The sequence below is a fragment of the Thermobia domestica genome, chromosome 11, assembly GCF_964235325.1.
Source record: "Thermobia domestica chromosome 11, izTheDome1.hap1.1, whole genome shotgun sequence".
Lineage (NCBI taxonomy): Eukaryota > Metazoa > Arthropoda > Insecta > Zygentoma > Lepismatidae > Thermobia > Thermobia domestica.
The window spans coordinates 103,277,846-103,296,117 of NC_137464.1; the positions used below are offsets into that span (position 1 = coordinate 103,277,846).

Here is an 18,272-nt window from a genome sequence, read left to right on the forward strand (position 1 = left end):
CTTAGGAAGATAATTTTTAACTTGTGTTCCATATCTTAATGCAGCCATGGAAACTTTTCCAACGGTTTATTGTTGACTTGTAGGAAAATACAAGTTTATTTTGCTTAATATTAGAATTAATGTTGTTTTTTTTTCATTCTTCCAGTGTATATTGTCCTGATCCTAGGTGATCATAATTGTTTTGCGTCAATTTTCAAATCACTTTATAAAATTTTGAAATCTTTTTAAAAACTCAGCTATAAGGTTTAAGAATAAATGTTACGGCTACGACTCAAAAATGGGGAGCATTTTTTTCTTTCTTAGTGGGGACCTTGCGTATCGTTTGTATTTTTTTTCTCGGGACACTGGAAGACTTTCTGAAAAAAAGGGGGGACAATCCAGTTAAAAACGGGACGTATGGTCATCCTAGCCTAGAGACTAGGCCGTATGCAGACTAAATTTTAAAACTTTTCTCTGATAAGATTCTGCAGAGGATTGTTTGGATTTTTTCCTATTTTAAAAAAATAAGGACAATTTACTTGAGTGTGAATAACGAAATTAGTAATTTTCTCAAAAACGACCCTAACGATCTTGTTCATACTTCATAAATAAATATTTATTTAAGAACCCTATAGTACGAAATAAATAATTTATCTGAAAAAAATCAAAGTTTTCAATATATTTTAAATGGCTCTGTTAATTTTTTTTCATAGATATTTTATAACAACCCTGCAATATGAATGTTATTTTTCTTGACAAACGTCAGAATTCGTAATTTACAGATTAAAAACGATATACTTATGTTTCTAAAGTGTTAGATCGAGTTTCCCCTCTATATCAACATCTTCTCTAAAGCTACTGCACTGGAAAACGAAAAGAAATCGCTATTTACTCAAAAAGTCTGTAACTATTATCTTGCAAATAAATATTTCGTCAACAGCCTCATAAAATGGGATAAGTTCTTCTTCTCACAGAATTTTAGAAAAGTTAGTTTACTAGTGTAGCTGAGTTCTGAAGATTTTCTCTAGAATGGCCCTCTATTTTCTTGATAGTTTGTAAATAATAATAATATTGAACTCTAGAATATGGCCAAATCCATTTTGCTCTAAATAACCTAGGAAGTACGAAGGGTGTTGGGAGAGTTATGTCTAATTACTTGTATTTTCTTTTTTTAAGTGAATGAAAACAACCTGGTCATAAAGAACAAGCATATTCAAGAAGGTAGACTAAATTTCAATGGAAAATGTCAAGTGACCGGGTCACCAGAGTCTCCACAAGTGCACAAGTTAAGTAAAACTCAGAAAACACTAATTTAGAACAGAGACATGTGATTCGTTATTTCTTTCGTAAGGGCGTCAGTGTTAATGAAATTCATCAAAACTTGGTGGAAGTGTATGGTGATGATGTACTGTCACATCTACAGTTAATAAGATGCATAAGCTCATTTAAGTGTGGTAAAACAAACATCGAAGATGACCCTAGGAGTGGTCGACCCAAAACAGCAACTTCACCTGAAGTCGTGGAAATTGTGCGGAAATTGATAATGTCGCATCGACTATAAAGATCAGAGAAATAGCGGGGAAAGTAAGGATTGATATTTATAGTGTTTGGGATATTCTACACCAACACCTTCGGCTCACCGTCTGTTCCAGATGGGTTCCTCATAATTTGAACGTTTATCACAGGCAAACTCGGATACAAATGTGTCAGGAAAATTTGGATTTTATGGAAGGAGATAACTACTTCTACCAGCATATAGTGAAGGGGATGAAACATGGACTCACTGGTATGACCCAGAATCTAAACAAGAGTCCATGTAGTGGAAACATCAGGGATCACCAACTTAAAAAAAAAAGAAAAGAAAAGAAAATCAGGGCAGAGAAATCGGGTATAATTATTGTAGTTAACAAAACTGAACACAATAAGACATACACATTTTCTTACCTTAGTGTTTTGATATGAAATTCTTAATTTCAAAAAATTCAAAATATACTCTGCTTTAGAGAGGTATGTATTTAGGGAGAGGTCCAAATTCAATAGAACAAATTATATTAAAAATTTTTAATATCACCAATAAAATTAGATTAAATTTTCATAAAACGTCTGGATTTTTGGAAAATCTATTCCCTGTATACCTCTGGCTTTAGACATTGATATTCATTCATTTCATTTCATTTCAGTCCTTCTCGAGATTCCTTTCTCAAAGGCGTAGACCTTTAATCTAAATCGTTTCTGTCCTGTAATTAAAGCTTACACAGTAAAGAAGGAAATATAAACGTTTCTTAGCAGCTATGACTGAATAATAGACGAAAACTGACTCTGTGCTTGCCTGCTTGACGTTAATAGATATCGCAACCTATGCTATCAAGGGTTAAATTGTATAGGCAATTTGTCATTTTAAAACTACTAATAATAAGTATTTATGTACTCCATAAAATAAAAAATATTTTAAATACTAAGTCTAGTTTTTATTAATTTGTTATTGACGGTTAAAAACAAAGCAATCACAAGTTTACTTTTACGCTATTAGAAATTTTTAGTAAGATTTATAAAACTATAGAAAAATTGTGTTTAAACAAGGGTTCTCGTTCCCCCATGGATTCTGACGGACTTTGGCTAAATTCTCCGTAAGACATGTCCCCACCTAAAAGAGTAGAATTTTTAAATTCACACAATGGTTTTAATCTCCAATAGACGATCTCTCCTCCTGGGTAATCTCCAACAAAACTTGTTTTCGCCTTTGTAACTGTCTATACAAAATTTTAGTTTGTAAGATTTTAGTTGTTATAATCGTCGTTTGGCTCCAATTCGTATATACATTTACAGAATCGAGACGAGACGAGTAATGATTTTTCTAAAATGGAGACTAGACGAAACTTCTACAAAATTTACGAGCCGAGACGAAAAACACTTATTTCTCGTTTTGTCTTATCTTGTAGGCAACACTAATACCCAGTCATCTCCGAAAAGTTCAATGAAATTTCAAGAAAAGTGAATGATTTTTTTAAAATATATACACATGAATGTATTCATAAATTCGAAGAATTTTATTACAAGAACTAAGTGTAAACTCGCAAACATTAATTGAATTATATTTGATATTAAAGTTTAAGAGTTGTTTATGGATTTTGGACAATACGTCTCATGAATCATAGTGTTTACTGTCATCTTGATAATTTCATAATAAAAGGCCATAATAATTTAGCATTACTCTCACCTTACTAGCTGGCATGGTTATGAGACTGTCCATGTTGGCTACGATTGCTATATTTCTTAGCGCCATAACAGTTAACTTCTTTTTTGTCGAATTTCTCGAACATGAAAATATATTATCAAGCATTTACGTAACTTCTGTTCACTTCACATTGATTCGTATATATTTAGGGATTCCAGATTTCCAGACTGAAAAACCGGAAAACCTTATGAATATTTACTAAAAACCTGGAACGTTCTATACAAAAATTTACAGCATATTCATAGTTGTGCACCTGCTTTTCGCTGAAATAGCAAAATTAATCAAACAAGAATTTTAGGAATGATCCATAAAAAATGCATGAACAGATTGAGATCTTGGCCAATAATTTTAGTTTTTGGATCAGGGACCACAAATTTTTTGAACGGCCCCTGAATCGAGTTTTCGTATTTTCTACGGAATAATCACATCATACTATGTTAAGTATTAGTTTGGGTTTGGGTACACTACATGCAGTTGTCCAGATATAAGGCCTACAGGGAAATTTTTTATTGAAATATGTTGGATCTTTTGATCCAATAATAAGTCAACACCCACCACAAGTGAGTGACAGAGGTTAGATTATTCTTATTAGGTAAGTATCGATGACTTCTAAAAGTGGTATTTTTTTCTTGCTTGAAATATTCATATTTATTTATTTATTTATTTATTTATGGGTACATATAGATTTTAGTTGTTATAATTGTTGTTTGGCCCTAATTTCTATATATTTAATACATTTACAGAATCGAGACGAGAGTGACCTAGTCAGCTTATATATAATTAGAGCATGCATGAATTCACTTACAAAATTACAAATACACATTTATAGATATGGCCATTTTAATTAATGAGTCATCAGTAAGATTGCACAATAGTTCTTAGAGAACGATCGTTTTATAGTAAATATGTCAAGTTCAGGATGACTTTCAGCATAGGAGTTAAAAATATAACATATTCTCGTAATAGGTGGCATGTATAGCGTATTTGTTCTAGCTGTAGGTAAATGAAAAGTAATATTTCTAGAACGTATGCGTTGACCTGGAACATGTAATTCTATCTGCGATAGTAAATAGTCAGAGTCTATATTATTTTGCAATAATTTCATTAAGAAAATCAAGAGTTGAGTGATACTTCTTTCTTTCTAGGGATGAGATAGCTATCATGTTTACGAAGAAGGTTGTATATTTTTCTAATTTTGGATATAGTCCGGTTTCCTTATGTTAAGTACCTCAAAAAATGAGATTGAATCGCTTTAAGACGTGCTTTGTTTTTCTGACTGTTGGGATGCCATATGATTGAAGAGTACTCAAGTTTGGATCTAACGTAACTATTGAACAGTGTTTTAAGAACATTAGTATTTGAAAAGCCAAAGCCAAGTCTGATTACGAAGCCGAGGTTTCTGTAGGCTTCATTAACAATGCGAGTGTTATGCTTATTGAAGGAAAAGTTGGAACTAATAGTGATCCCTAAGTCAGTTACAGTGTCAACTCTTTGTACGAGAGTGTTGTTTATACTGTAATTAAATTTTAGATTATCAATTTTCTTTGTAAATGTAATAACATTACATTGTTTTATGTTAAGATTAAGTTTGTTCTTTATACATCAAGTATGTAGTGCGCTTAGATCTTCTTGTAATGCGAGAGCATCGGAGTGCTGGGAAATTCTTCGATAGAGTTTTACATCATCAGAAAATAATAATTTAGTACAATGTGGTAGCACATTTGGAAGATCATTTATAAAAATTAAGAATAATAATGGACCAAGGTTTTTAAGTATTGCACGAATGGTATTAACATATGTTTTGGAGAATAGCCTTAATTTGAAGATATGAATTATTATTATTATTATTATTATTATTATTATTATTATTATTATTATTATTATTATTATTATTATTATTATTATTATTATTATTATTTAAGAGGAGAGGCAGATTATGTTTATCCAGGACGTTTGAAAGCCCTATAAATATATTATCTCTCCAGATATATTTTTTTTAAAATCTTATCGTTGAAAATTTCTAGGGAATTTACTAGGTATTTGAATCTGCGTAGGAATGTGTTAACTAATTTTTTCTCAGCTCTCCTAAACTTTAAAAGACTAACTTACCGCCTTAATCTATGTTCTTGAACACTCCTGTATGTATACGCTTTTCTTTTTTCAACGATAGTATAATTTTTATAATGCATTTATTGGAAATTTAAAATCGGAAATATGATGATGCTGTATTGTTTAAATAGAAATATGTATTGTGAATCATTTTAAAATTCTACTAATTTACTTTTTATATTTATTTTCATAGATGGGAGTAACATCTGTCAAATTACTAATCACTAACAAGTTCCATAAACCGAGAACCTGATGAACATTAAACAAGAATTTCATCTATAGATTCAAAAGACAGGATGTGTTGTCATGAGTGGGTGACCAAAACCATCTTAAGAATGCCTAAAGTCCCTACTTCGTTCAAAGCACGTAAAAAGATGATTATAGCTTACATATTTCATCAGACACATGCATTAAGGTTAGCCTTAATCAGATATTCCTTATAATACAAAAGAATTTTAGTAAGAGCATGTGCAAAAAAGATGAACCTGCTGCAGTAATTATAGACAAATGTATATTTTGTATATTCATCGTCCGTCATTGTGAAGGCCTACAAAGGTTTGTGTTGGGAAATAAGGGCCATCATTAGAGAAAGGTAGGGGACAATTGCCCTCTCCTGATTTGAGTAATTTTAATCAACTGTATACTAATAACTTGTATATTAATATTAATAAAAGGTGAAACTCTTATGTCGGTTGAGAACCTTGTTCCTGCCCAAGTAAAAACTGAAATAATGCTGGTGTCACTGACACTTCTAGAAAGTAAAAACTGGGGGACCAGCCAGACCCTAAGCTATGATAGGTACGGTATATCATGAGTTTAACATATACTTTCAAAAATATATAAATAATAGCTTTACTCTAAAACTATGAGTCCCACAGCTCTGGACTAGAACCGCCACTGGATGTGTTGATAATATAAAGAACGAAATTAACATTAATTTTATTCTAAGTAAGTAAAATATATGATTCGATTAAATACATTCAAATATCAGAAACTTTTACTAAAATATGTACAACTCTTCTTCCTGGTTTGACGCCGGTGGGTATAGTAGAGTGTTCTGAGCACAGCCGTAACAATTGGCAGCGCAAGAGGTGAAAATAACTTCAGAAGATTTTCTCCAGGAGAGGAATTCCAATATATTACGAAAATACTTAGAAACTACATTAAGCGCGATAGCATATAAACTTACGATCCCGAGGGAAATTTCGTGGCTTCGAGGAGATGAATTTCCCTCGGACCCACCCTTGAAACCATCATTTGATGTAATACATAGGCGCCTCTAGACTAAGGTTTCCCGCATCTGCATTTTGAAACTCATATTACTTATTATTGAGTGCTTAAAATTATCCTGTTGTTCATTATGTGTACTTGAGAGACGTGCACCCAGAATTTTTGTTGAGTGGAGTGTAAGGTTTGGATTCCTACAAGACACTACATCTCTGGGGTATTGAACGGGTATTTTCTGCACCCGAAAAGAGTACTTCCACCTATATTTTCAGGAAAAAATATAGACTTTATTGTGTTTTTTTTTGGTAAAAAGAGAAAGAGTACAGACGAAGTGTAAGGTTAAATCTTCATGCTATATCAATCAGTTCTCTCTTAGCTTAATAGTTGTATGTTAAGAAAGTTTACAAATGGATGTTGAATTTGGAAGTGTTTTAGGGGGAACAGACCCGGTAGACTCCCATAAGTGTATGCATCAGATATGTGAATTTTGTAAATTATAAAATTCCAGATTAGTAGCAGATTAGTGTTGACCAATTCCCATGTTGTTCCCAAGCCCTTTATTTTCGTATATTATATTTTACATTCCAATAATAATGCTAAATTGTTAACCGCATTATTTGTCGCATACAATTCACAAAAAAGTTGGTCATATATACAACATAAAGAAACCAGGTGCACTATATTTTACTATATTTGTTAATAATATATATGTTTTTTTAAACATTGGATTACTTTTTCTGAATCTGCATTGCACGTAAGTCTATCATTATATTATGATGTGGAGTCTTTACTTAGAAGCAGGTTTCATTACGAATTGCGAATTTTTTTATGGATTTTTTTTCAAGAAGTATTTCCCTGGGATCATGCCATAATTGCAGATCCTGAGAGTCTCCTATAAGGTCCTCTCGTTTGTGTATAGCTAGTACTTCAGAAATAGTTTTCATGCATTCTTACTAATAGTTTTGTTGTACAGTATGCAAAAATTGAATAAAGAACATTAGAAACATGTTAAATTATCTCTCTCTCAAGAAGATCGCCATCACTTTCACTATTTCTCTTCCAAATCGAGGCGTATGACATCGTCCAATGAACTTTTTCTTGTCATTTTTGTTATAAAACAGCATACAAAATGTACGTAGCTTCGAGACAAGAATCACAAAAGAACAGTAAAGAGTATTTATGCATCATCTAGCTACAAAATTAGGATCTATGAAATCCAGAAAATAATTAAAGATTTCTAACTTCTTACAAGTATAAAAGAAAAACAAATTCTATATATAGGGCCTATATATACGTACCAATTTTATATATATTTGCCACAATTTCTTTCATCTCAAATATCAATAAACTATATATTTATACGTGCTCCACAGTCTATAGAAGTTCCAGTGTTCCATATATATATATATATATATATATATATATATATATATATTGGATATTAGCACTCAAAGATTTAAAGGGCTCCAATTGGCATTTTGCCGAAGTAGGGCTCAGATTAGGCCCACAAACAGTCTCAAAAGTTTGGGGAGCCATAAATATGTTTGGCGGGCACAAGTCATTAGAAATTTTATACTGCTCCGCATCAATATTTACTGAGATTTTATACGCGTGAGATTCATAATTGTAGATCTTCGTGCAAGCTAATTACTATAATAATAATAATAATAATAATAATAATAATAATAATAATAATAATAATAATAATAATAATAATAATAATATAGTAATGATAATAATAATAATAATAATAATAATAATAATAATAATAATAATAATAATAATAATAATAATAATAATAATGGATATTTCAAGAAACGTTTATTAACTCATACAAAAACTGACACTTTTGTTATATGTAGATTCCTGCGAAGATTCCTATAATAAAATTCTACTTATTGAAGTGTCTCGTAAGTAATTAAGGATTTTAGTAGCGTAATGGAACTATTAATTTTCTTTACCAATCTTTATTTTTCCGCAGTTTCTTTTATCTAGAATATCAATAGACTGTTTTATATCTTTAATCTGGGAAAGGTAAATGTGGGGGTCTTAAGATCAAGTAAGGAAAGGCCTGAGACATTTTACTGTTTAAAACTATTGATGATAATGATATCCTAAAAATCTGTTTAAAACACATATTTAAGGAGAAGTGAAACAAAAGATGCGGACCTCCATAGTAAACTTTCTTCTTGCCCTTTATTAAATAAAATCAGGTTATATTGCAGTTATTACTAAAACGTTTATTTATGAAATATTAACAAAATTATAATAAGCGTTTTCAAAAAAAAAAAAAAAACTTTGAAGAAAACTTACTTCTAAAGTTAAACTACACCCTGCTGATTTTCCACTTGAAATGGAACATGCCATATTATAGGCTTGTTATTGTGTTTATTCATAATATATGAGGGCTTTTTTAAATAGAAAATTGTCAGAAAATCTCACCTCAATATCCCTGTGAATATTTTCAGAAGAAAAGACTCTCATCTCCTTATAGGGTTGAGTATAAAATGTAAACAAAATCGTCTCAGGGGTTTTCGAGGAAATCTTCCGAAAACAGTGTTTAAATTTAGATTTTTAAGTTTAGGATCCCTTTTATCAGCGAAGGATGTAAACGTGCAATTCAAACCACATGAGCTCCCACCAAGAATCAAATACGGGTTTCCCACACCAAAGGCACCTAGGAAGACCCACATGCCTTTGCGGGGAAGATTTGGGTAAAATTCCCGGCGGGAATTAATGTGACAAAACATGACTTCGTGGTTTGTGTTCGACGTGCTAATTTCCCGTTCGTGAATTTCGTAGTTTAGGCCCGAAAGAAGATTATTGTGATTTTTCGACATCTTTTCGTCTGTTCATTCTGATGTACCGGTACATTCGAATAGAGACCATACCGTTCAAAGTATGGAGACCAAATTTTAAACTTCAGGTTTTTATGCGATTTTCCGCAAGTTACTAAAAGGTGAAAATCAAAATTTGAGATTTTCTCAGAAACGACTCTAATGATTTTGTTCATATTTCATAATATAATATGTAATTAATAACGTGGTAATATGGCACAAGTCATTTGTGTTGAAAATGTACGAGGGGATTTTATTCTTGAGGTAAGTTTTTAACGACGCTTTTCTCAAAAACGACTTGGCAATTTTGTTCATATTTCATGATTAATCATATCACTCGTAAGTTGGTAATATGTCATAATTCACTTGTCGTGAAAAATTATATGAGGAGTAGTTAATTCTTGGGGATGATATTTTTCCGGATAATTTCCTCAAAATGACTCAAGCGATATTGCTTATATTTCATTAAAAAGCTTATAATATGGCATAAATCATTTGTCGTGAAAATATGTACAAGGAATATTTTATTTTTGGCGTGAGATTTTTCGGATGAATTTCTCGAAAATAACTCAGACAATTTTATTCATATTTCATTAGTAACTTTATAACGTTCCATAAGTTACTTTTTTATGAATAAATTCACAAGGAGTAGATTACTCTTGGGGTGAGATTTTTTTTTCAGATTTTCTCAAAAATGACACAGGTGATTTTTTTATATTTCATAATTTATATTTCATTAATATTCGTTTAATGTTACATAATTTACTTTCCTGAGAATATTCATACGGGAAAGTTTACTCTAGGTATGAGTTTTTTGACATGTTATTTTATATACCAAACTTCATTAACAAACCTAGAATATGATATAAGTCATTTTCTCATGGAAAAATCTACAAGGGATAGTTTACTTTTGGTGGTGAGTTTCTGTACGGTGAAGTTTTCTGAACACGTCTTATAATTTTGTTGATAGCTTACAAGAAAATGTTCCATTATTTAACTGCAGCACAATATGAACTAGTTTAAGGAATTTGAGTGAGAAAGATTAGTGCGGTGGCCCGTAAGTTTTATTTAAATATAAAGTTATGTTTATGTATTTTATATTCTTTGACTTACATTCACTATCTTTAAATCAATGTATTAACTTACTACTTGTAAGACACGCTAAACAATCTTAACTTGGCCACTTACAATAAGAATTAACAAATAAAAAAATATTAGTTTTAAAGTTATTCACTACAAATTGCCTATAGAAGTAACAGAATGATAGAAAAAAAAAATATCATACGCATAGAACTCCATTCGGGTGATGCGATAGAACTTCATTGTGCCTTGTCGCAAATAGGATGAAACTTTCAAATAGGGTCTATGATAAACTAGGAACCTGGTGATGTAGCCTACAAAATGTCTACGCCTTTATTAGTAAATTAAATTACTATCAAGCATGTATCTGACCTCCTAGATCGGAGTCAACTACATTCAAATTGGAACCCAGTTTTCCTGACAATTTTAAGCCAACACACAAAAAAATTGGTACTACCTCAAGAGCCAAGTTCAGATATCTTTAATGCAGTTGAAAATGAAGTATACTTTTTTTTTTTCTTTTGTGTTCAAAGAGGTAATAGAAACAGTCACTAAGTGTGTGAATGAATGAATGAATTGTCGCCTGAGAGATGGAAGGATGGGCTGGCTTCTTTGTCCTATGATTGGTAAATAGCATTTGTGTGTGTGTGTGTGTGTGTGTTGAGCAAAGTTGAGCAATTCTGACTTACATGTAACACTTTCGAAGTGTAACACGCCAATTTTGATAAAAAAAAATTTAGCAGGTACATACTACACATATTTTTTACTTTCTGCGGAGAAACAGTTTTAGGGGGCAATACCCACACCCAAAATTTTGAAAGTTGACGCCAGAAAGGCAAGAAGAAGTGGACCGAAGTGAATGAAATTGTGCATAGATATTGTAGACGTAAATATTTTCCTAAAATAATAATAATAATATTAATAATAATAATAATAATAATAATAATAATAATAATAATAATAATAATAATAATAAAAACCGGTTGGATTTAGCACGGACCCCTCCAAACCTTTGATCACGGAATATCAAAAGTGCCAATAACAGCATATCAGAAGTACCTAAAGGACATGAAGATTTGCAACGAAACTTTGTGTACTGACAATACGCTAAAAATAAACGAATATGTCTTTTTTATATTTTATGCGGAAGGAATATGTGATTCGTATTTTCCTTTAGAAAAAACGGTTGGGTTGGACACAAACCATTCTAAACCGTTGATTACAAAATATCAAAAGTGCAAATAAGTATACGTCAGAAGTTCCTAAAGGATATGAAGAATTGCAAGGGAACTTTCTGTAGGGACAATTTGCAAAAAATAAATGAACACGTGTTTTTAGTTCATGCAAGAAAACAGTATTAGAGCCAAGACCAACTCCGAAAAAAAAAGTAAATATTATCATAGTAGCGCAGGAAGGAGCTAATGAAATTGAACCGAAGTAAATGAAATTGTAAGTAGATATTGTATAGTATATTTAAAATAAGGCCTCTCGTGTTTCCTAAGTGCCCCTTCCGATTTGCTTCAAATTTGGCACATCAACAGTAAACAGGAAATAAATCAACATGTGTTTTTGTTTATGTGTAAGGGCTAAAAGCGTTTCCCGAAATACTATTAAATACGCAATACTATTTGTGCTTACTGTCGATGTGCCAAATTTGAACAAATCGGATGGAGACACTTGTTGAGCACGAAAGGCCTTCTTTTACACATACAATATCTACACATAATTTCATTCGCTTATGTCCGCTTCTTTTTTCCTTTCGGGCGTCAACTTTCAAAATTTTGGATGAGGGTTTTTGCCACCTAAAACCGTTTTTTCGCAGAAAATAAAAAAAAAAACTATATTCGTTTATTTTTTGCGTATTGTCAGTACACAAAGTTTCGTTGTAATTCTTCATGTCCTTTATGCACTTCTGATATACTGTTATTAACACTTTTGATATTTCGTGATCAAAGATTTGGAAGGTTCCGTGCCCCACCCAACCGTTTTTTTTTAATAGGAACATACGAAACACGTATTCCCTCATTTTACGTCTACAATATTTATGCACAATTTCATTTACTTCGGTCCACTTCTTCTTGCCTTTTGGGCGTCAACTTTCAAAATTTTGGGCTGGGAATTTTACCCCCTAAAACCGTTTTTCCGCAGAAAATAAAAAAAAAAAACACGTATTCGTTTATTTTATGTGTAGTATCTACCTGCCAAATTTTATGAAAATCGTAGTGTTACACTTGGGAATGTTACATGCTAGTACAATTGAGAGTGTTAAAGCGTAAGTTCAACGTTCCAAATGCCAGTGTTTAAGTAGTTATGGGTTTACAGATGCATGGTTTTATTATTTGTCTATATCTGGAGATATTAAGTGATCAATGTGGTTTAGTATCTGTAGGGGGGATTACATTATTTACTTTAAAGTTAAGTAGTGTCGTTGACTTCGTTTCTCTAAAAGTGTTATGTTTTTTTTTCTAGTAATATTATTGGATTTTATTTATCTATTTATTTATTGTGAGTTTTGTAGTCAGTCAATTAGTTAGTGTTTATGCCATTAGCTGTTGATTACGAGATTCTGTAGCATTGCGACTGGTTGCTTATCTTCTACTAGAAAGTTGAGTTGGAAGAACTGCTTTATTATAGATATTTTTGGTTCAGTCTCTGTATAACATCTTGTATATGTTCAAGTTTGGAGTTGCTCTATAGATATTTGCTTTTCTTCTGAAATCTTGGTATATGAGTCTTTTTAAGAAATAGCATTCTGTTTTTTTTTTTTTTTTTTTCAAAGGAATTTGATACTGTCCTCGTTGTATAGTATGTGACCATACAGTGGATGGAAAGTTTAGTGGCGTCCTGTTATCAAGATTGACTTTGCTTTTTTCTTCACTTCGTTTATGTGAGGCTTTACTGTAAGTAAATTATCTAGAATAATACCACACTATCTTATTGTCTATTTTGCATGGGCTCCATTTATTGTTTAGGTTTGCAATTGGAATATATATATGCTTACCATTTAACCTATAAATCATTTACTACATACTCTGAAAACACTCATATTATAACGTTTACGCAATACACATCATATAAATATCAATAGTCTCATTGCGATTTAATTGAGTGTTAAAGGGTCAGCATATCGGTTTTCCAATAGCGAGCCTCAAGGAAATGAAAGATAAAGTTAATACGCCAAAGCTTTTTTCAGTTAAAAAGAAAAACCTATATTTCCTTGCGTTTAATGAACTATATTGCAAATTTTAATGTTTGATTCTTAAAGTGTTATAGGTTGGCATCTAGCAGAACTACCATTACCACAAAATCAAACATTGTTCACTCTTTAGCTGTGCACACGAGTTGGCAAAGTCAAAACCGAGTCTGGCATCAGCGCTTCCAATATTCCGATGTTGGCTGTCGACCTGAGTTATTTAAAGAAAAGAAACATACCGGTACTGTATGTCTAGCTATTAACAGAAGTTATTCCTTGCGTTGCTGTATGTAAGGTACTTAACAACTTACGAACAGAAATCGTTCTGCACCTCTGGGGTCACATCTGTATTTGATTTTAGTTATTCGATCTTGTTGTTCCCAATATCTTCTCACATGGTCATAACTTCTTGTTTGTTACGATCAGTTCGATTAAAGCTACATATGTCATAGAATAAGTGAAGAATTTAGCTATTCTTGTAAGCTTGTTTGAATAGATAGCAGAGAATAGAAATCAGATGGCTAACTAACTAACTAACTAACTCTATGACCTATGGAACCCGGAGGTTCAATGCCGCGTTCACAAAAGCTCTCCACTGACTTCTATCCTTAGCTAACTGCATCCAGTTTCTACTTTGTATTCCAATCTCTGCGAGATCCATCTTAATATTGTCCTCCCATCTGCGCGTAGGTCTTCCTAATGGTCGTTTTCCGATTGGTCTTTCAGTCAAGACTTTGAAAGCGTTTCTACTTTCTTCCATTCTAGCTACATGACCCGCCCACCTAAGCCTCCTAGACTTGACGACCCTAACAATGTTGGGTAAACCGTATAAATTATGTAGTTCCTCGTTATGAAGTTTCCGCCATTCCCGTTCCCATAATTTGCTGTATTACGGTTCCGGCGCACTTCCATGTATTTTGTTTTCTCTGCATTTACTTCTAAACCCATGTCCCTGCAAGCGTTTAATAAGAAATCAGATGGCTAGTAGCAGAAAAACTAAATTGACGTAGGCCTACCTGTATGCTTTCAAACTATAAGCAAGAATTACTCTACCAACTTACCTAGATCTGTTGAGGGTTTCTCCCACAACATTACCGGCTACAGACATTTCTTTCCTCACAGGAATTTCTGTTACAGATAGGCTTGATTACTTTAGGAAAGAAGGCAGCCCTGCCCTGAGTTCAAATTCTTGCGTGCGATGACATGAAGAATCATGACTTGTGAGGCCAGTGAAGACCATTGTACAGTGCATACATGGTCTCTTTGCAATGCAGCAGATTGGCGAGTAGTAAATAAATTGTTTGTACTCTACAGGAACGTTGGCAATGGGTAAGTTACGATGATCTGGACTCCCTCCCCTCTAAATTATTACATAATATTTTGCTCGTGGTGGGTTAGTTAAATCCCGAAAACCTCATCTCGCGCAACTATCTTGAATTACAGAAATTAGAAGAAAATTTTGGAAGTAATCTTTCACGCAGAAGTTAAGATAATAATCAAGCCATTCTTGAAATATTTATGTGTATTCGAGGGGTGTGAATTATTTCATTGGGATTAAGATATTTTACCTAGATGTTTCTTTAATTGACCATTTATAAATTTTGAAAACGCAGTTTTTAATGTTGTACTCTCAGAAATTTCTACCAAAACATTGAAATATTTTATAATTTTAGTCCGTATTATGTACAGATACAACTGCACTGTAATTTCGATTATGATAGCTTGAAATACATTTGGTCATGTTCACTATTAAATTTAGAGTAAAGTGGGTACAAAGTTGGTAATAATTAAATTTAAAGTTAATAAAAGCAAAATTCTCGACGAAGATGTTCAATAGCTTACATAAATGTATATTTTGTTGTAATGGTTAGTTGGATGATCGACATTTTATTTGATGTAGGTCGTCCGCCTAATTTTTGGAAATAAGTAATAATTGATTGATTACTTGTCGACTAAATATCGATTATTTTGGAATATTTTGAACCATCTACTGTGGGGTCCTGGGGATCCGAATCCTTCCCAAAATCCTGTCCTTTCTAAGAATTTAGTCTAATTTGAAGGAAACAAATTTTAGTATAATTTATCCTTATATTGAATTTGAACCCCCCTAAATAAACTCCTGCGTACGTTTCTGACTGTAGACCTACGAAATTTCTTTAGGTTGATTCTACAATTCACCAATCAACAATTCCATTAAAAGTTTTTGGTTAATGGAAAGCCCAGAAAATTTAAATAATTACCATTCACCACCAACAATAATAATGATAATTTGAATCGGCGTACTAGCCATGTATCATCCAGTAGAACAGAGCATATAGCCGACCCTAGGTATATTTTTATGGGTTGTAGCGTCAGAAAGATTTATCAATCCTACAAAAAGAGTGAAAGTTGACATCAAAATTAGAAATAAAGTTCTCCGTTTTAGCTGTTACATTTAACTTTCAATCAACATATACATTGGTAATTTTTAGCCCATGTGTTGACAATATGAATTCATCCACTGTTGCCACAGTCCTTTCTCTGGAGTGGGCTGAAAAATAGTACCAAATTTTAACAAAAAGGGCTGAATTCATTATTTTATACCAGTGTAATACATGGCCCTATAACACGAAACTAAAAGAGGGGAAGTTCTAGAACAGTCCCACCCCCTCTTCCAAGAGAGCAAATCAAGGAAGTGCTCTTTTAAAAAATTACTTTTTTAAAAACATCCAATTAGGAAGAACCCGAACAACCTTGGAAGTAGATGAAACTTTTCTCGCACGTAGGAAGTATAACAGAGGCTGCAAATTAAAGGGAAAAGAGTTATCATCTTCGGTACGTATTGTAACGAAACCAAACGCTCCTCTATTTCAAAGTGCCAATAAACCAAAAAAGTATTATGGCCATATATGAAAAAAAAAAAAAATATAAAACTAGGAACAAATCAATCATCTCCGAGTACGTGTGTAAATAGTACGTTATATTAAAATATTAAAATATAAATTATTGCACCTTATTCTCGCTTATTTCATGACCAAAGAAGGATAATAGACTGTAAGAAGAATATAAGGTAAGTTAACTGACATTTGTAAAAAAAAAAATGTAAAACCGGTCCTGGGTCCTAGAACCTTCCATGAAAGACATCAAAAGAAGGAGATGTAGAGAAAGTATTACTGACACTTTTGAAAATGTGACATGTATTTGTTAAATGGTGCTGAATTGGGTAGAATTGTACCAACTTTTTCACAAAAGGGGCTGAAAATGCCAGCGTGGTACCAACGGGCCGACGAATGACAGAAAGGGCTGATTTTGGTACAATTGTACCAAGTGTGGCAACAGTGAATTCATCTGTTAGCGAAAAGCTTTATATAATAATGGCAAATATATCAGACATTAATGTTTTTCATGGCGTAAAAGATACTTACATCGTATTTATTTATTATAATTAACTGAAATTATAGGATATAGTTTAATAATTATCTTTTACCCATTTCTTATTAATAATTCATTCCAAAATTAATGTAATATTATGTTCACTATTTTAAGGCAGTTTCATCTGCTGATATGAAATATAGACTCTCTATCTCTAGTTCAAATAAAAAAGCAAAGTAAAAATTCAACTACCGAGTACCATCTTTTGACAGATTTAAATTTGTTTATCAACAAAAGTATTTCATGGAAAGTAGCAAAAGTGAAACTGTCCATTTTTATTACTGAATTATAAAGAAAACTAGTTTTCTCGAACGGAATTCCTAAACCAAAGAAACTTTACAGGTTAAAACAAAGCAATAGAATGAAGTGTATGAATTAGTAGTGCACTTTATTTATCATGGCGTATTATGCTAAAAGGTTGAGTAAGAAAGGGTACGAAAAAGGGATAAATTTAGTGGACGTAATTCTATGTTGATGATCACTTTAGTAGAGTCCTCAAAATTCGCTTAAATTATAAAAAGTGCTATAAATATATTCTACTAAAATCTTGTCAATTTCAGAAAGCAATACAAGTGGACGGGTGAAAGTTAAAGTGGTACAATTAACTTTGTCAAAAAAAAAAAGGACAGATACATAAACCAGATCTAGATAAGTAATATCTTAACAGAAATTGTTAAGTAAGTCAGAGCTTCATTTAACTGCCAACAGACGATATTGGAAGCTCTAGTGATAAAGAAAACAGTTGCTTTGTTTATCAGCAAAGAGGTATTAGTAAATTGAAATCAAAGAAAATGTGACTTATATTATTGTAACTTTTTTATGAGTCAAGAAGTGTTAGTAAAGTGAAAATTGAAGAAAATGTGATTTGTCCTACTGTAACTTTTGTTTATTAGCAAAGAAGTGTTAGTCAGTAAGGTGGAAATGGAAGAAAATGTGATTTACAGTGCTGTAACTTTTGCTTATCTGCAAACAGGTGAAAAATGTGGAATTCGAAAAAATGTGACTTACACCAATGTAACTGTTTATCAGCAAAGAAGTGTTAGGTAAGTGAAAATCAAAGAAAATTTGAACATTATATCCCTGTAACTTTTTTATTAGCAAAGAAGTGTTATTAAGGTAGATATTAAAGAAAAATGTGACTTATCTAACTTTAACTTTTGTTTATCAGCAAAGAAGTGTTAGCAAAGTGGAAATCAAGGAA

At 32.1% G+C, this 18,272-nt stretch overlaps 1 protein-coding gene and 1 long non-coding RNA gene across 26 annotated transcripts in view; one reads left to right on the forward strand and one right to left on the reverse strand.

The window, feature by feature from the left end:
• The window catches only part of LOC145664338 (uncharacterized), a 117,522-nt gene extending 115,178 nt beyond the window's left edge, over positions 1-2,344 (forward strand). The window contains exon 3 of the long non-coding RNA XR_014127388.1: positions 1,156-2,344. This is a non-coding gene — a long non-coding RNA (uncharacterized LOC145664338). The remainder of the gene's footprint in view (positions 1-1,155) is intronic.
• Positions 1-18,272, reverse strand: part of LOC145664324 (uncharacterized) — a 1,583,153-nt gene that overhangs the window by 1,052,985 nt on the left and 511,896 nt on the right. The gene's annotated exons all lie outside the window — the stretch shown is intronic.